The following is a 3,565-nucleotide window of genomic DNA, read 5'->3' on the forward strand; positions in this document are numbered from 1 at the left end:
GCAAGCTTTGGCTATCACTGTCATCATCTATTATTATTCCTATTATTATTATTATTAATTACAGGTTGAGTGTCCCTTACACAAAATGCTTGGGAGGAAGAGGAGATGATGATGATGATGATGATGCATGGAGGATGAAGGAGGCCTAGAGAAAATGGCAAGCTGTGGGCTCCTGGGCATTGCAAACCTTGCTCGCCACCATCACCATCATCCTCATCATATATTACTACTGATATTATTACTACAGGTTGTCTCCCTTATTCAAAATGCTTGACCTTTCAAACATAGGAAAGAAGGGATGAGTGCAATTTCCTTATGGCTGAGTGGTATGTTTTCGTTCTTTCTTCCCAGCAAAAATGACCAGCGAAGGGTTTCTGTGGCACCCCAAAGGCACCCCAAAGGCCGGCCAACATTTACTGGGCGCCCGCAGAGCGCTGCCCGCTTGCTGGGGATTTCTCCGAGGTTTCCGACGCCACGCAAGCGCTCGGCTCTGTTCTGTAAATATAGCAAGGATTAGTGAGCCAGGAGAGTGGCAGCAGGCTTTAATATCTGTTGCGGGTTGCGGGCGGCTTTCTCGCCCTTGGAACTGAAGATGCCCCTAAGCAAGAGTCGAGAGAGAGAGAGAGAGAGAGAGAGAGAGAGAGAGACATGGCATGGCATGTGTGGCCTGTAGGCCATTAATCCGTTTATGAGCAGGCAGTGGTTCATCCTTTTCTCTAAGAGGGAAAGGCGAGGAAGGGAGGGCCGTAAGGTTCATTTGAAGCCACGTCGCCCCACTGTTTTGTTTGCCATTCCCATCCTCTGAGGCTGAGAGAGTGTGGCTCGTGGGGTCCGCATGGCCGAGTGGGGATTCGAACCCTGGTCTCCAGAGTCATAGTCTAATGTGCCAAACTACTAGCATAGTGGTTTGAGCACTGGATTACGACTCAAGATACCATGGTCTGAGCATAAAAGCCCAATGGTTGAGCTTGGGCAAGTCACACACTCTCAGCTTCAAACAGCAAAGCTCCTCTGAGCAAATCTTGCCAAGAAAAGCCCATGATAGGGTTGCCATAAGTCAGAAACGACTTGAAGGCACACAATAGCAATAAAGGGGTCTCAGTGAGGATTTGAACCCAGGTCCCATTGAGTCCAGGATGGGCCACAACAGGAAACTAGGGAACATTGCTTAGCTGGGCGATACAGTAGTTGGCAATTGGCATTCCTCTTCCCTAAAGATGCACATGCTTTGTGAGTGTCTCTCTCTGTCTCGGCTTGCACTCCTTCCTTAATGGAACTCATTAGTAAGGGCCTGGAAGGGAACTCATTAGTAGACACACACATGTTACACCAGGTTTGCACAAAAGAACAGAGATGCTCCACTGAGCTTTTGGAGAAAGAAAAGCTCTTTGCAGCGCCAAGGCCACTGACCCATGATGATGGCTGCCTGGCAAAGAGGTTGGCGGCACCCAAAGTAGGGGAAGGCCTTGCTCACCCCCTGGCATCCATGGCAGGAGAGAAGAAAGAAAGAAAGAAAGAACAGAAGGAAGGAAGGAGAGAAAGGAAGGAAGGAGGGAGGGACAGAAGAAAGGAAGGAGAGAAAGAAGGGATAGAATCATAGAATCGTAGAGTTGGAAGAGACCACAAGGGCCATCCAGTCCAACCCCGTGCCATGCAGGAAATCACAATCAAAGGAGAAAGGAAGGAAGGAAGGAAGGAAGGAAGGAAGGAAAGGGAAGGAAGGAGGGACAAAAGGAAGGAGAGAAACGAAGGAAGGAAGGATAGGTAGAAGGAAGGAGAAGGGAGGAAAAACAGAAGGAAGGAAGAAGAAAAGGGAGGAGGGAAGGAAGGAAGTACAGAAGGAAAGAGAAGGAAGAAAAGGAAGAAAACAGAATGAAGGAGAGAAACGAAGGAAGAAATGGGCAGAAGGAAGGAAGGTGAGAAGGAAGGAAGAAAGGAATGAAGAACAGAAGGAAGGAAGGAGGGAGGGAGGGAGAGAAGGAAGGAGAGAAGAAAGGAAGGACTTCACTGGAAATTTTAAATGTGGATTTAAATATGTACAGATCTTATTTATCCTTTGAAATTGAGGCATGTTTTTAATATATAAAATATTTAAATATATATATATATATATATATATATAGGTGTCAAGCTGCATTAATTCTGCCGTGCAGATGCAGCCTACGCCAGTGCCTTCTCTGTCTGCTTTTGCAATTGCAATATCCTGCAGACCTCCCCACAACGCTCTACGCAAACACACACTTGCACCCGGATCCTGGTTGCCCCAAGAGAGATCCAGATTTGTTTTGGTGAATCTCAGAAGCCGGCGGAGCGGGCAACGCGACCCACGACCTTCTCCAGCGTCTCCCAGCGGCCTTCCTTTGGGAACAGATGACATTTCGAAAGAGTATTAAAAACCAAGGATGGTTATCATCATCGAGAAGAAAGAGTGTAAAGGAGAGATTCATCGGCCATTTCCTATCCAAGGAACAACCAGGGCTGACCCTGCTTAGCTCCCAAGACTAGACAGAATCAGGTGCATTTAGGGTACTACAGTCGGCCCTTCTTATACACGGATTTTTTATACACGGATTCAAGCATCCACGGTTTGAAAATGTTCCAAAAAAGTATAACTTTACCTTGATGTTCCATTTTTTATTAGGGACACCATTTTGCTCTGTCATTATATTTAATGGGACTTGAGCATACACGGATTTTGTTATACACGGGGGATCTTGGAACCAAACCCCAGCGTATAACAAGGATCCACTGTATATATGCCTTCAAGTCACCAGTCTGCCTATGGCGGCCCCAATCCATATCATAGGGTTTTCTAAGGAGTCCTCAGAGGTTGTTTGGACAGTTCCTCTCTCTGAAATAGAGCCTCTGCCGTCTGCGATTCCTCGGCGGTCTCCCATCCAAGGGCTAACCAGGGTTGGACCAGCTTAGCTCCCCAGATTTGGAGGCTTTAGGCCCTTCCTACCATTGTAACCTCCAAATTTTTCAGTGGGACCCTGAAGACACATAAAGCAACAGCAAAGAATGAAAAAAGGGGGAAAGCAGCACCTTGGACATCGCTGATGCGGACTTTCCTTATCATTAATCAAAATTATCAATAATAATAATAATAATATTAATAATAAATTTTATTTCTATCCTGCTCCTCCACGAAACGCAATCGGGGCAGCTTACAAACTTAAAATACAAATGTTTTTAATTGGATGTAAGGTAATTTTTGTAAACATTTTATTGTTTTATTCTCTGAGGCTGAGAGAGTGTGACTTGCCCAAGGTCTCCCAGTGGGTTTTTACATGGCTGAGCCAGGATTTGAACCCTGGTCTCCTGAGTCTGGCACTCAAACCATTACTACACCATGCCGGCTCACAAGTAACAACAATGTCATTTTTTAGACCCGAGAAGACGCCTCTCTAGGAATCTCTAGGTCCTCCTGGGCAACTCTGTGGTCAATGTCCGACATACTGGAGGAGCTACAAAGGCCTAGTAGAGTGTCCTCTCTAGGAACCAGGCCTTTCAGTGCCACTTTTAGTTAAGGTTGACCATAGAGTTTCACTGGAGGAGCTACAAA

The sequence above is a fragment of the Sceloporus undulatus genome, chromosome 9 (assembly GCF_019175285.1).
Source record: "Sceloporus undulatus isolate JIND9_A2432 ecotype Alabama chromosome 9, SceUnd_v1.1, whole genome shotgun sequence".
In the NCBI taxonomy this organism is placed as follows: domain Eukaryota; kingdom Metazoa; phylum Chordata; class Lepidosauria; order Squamata; family Phrynosomatidae; genus Sceloporus; species Sceloporus undulatus.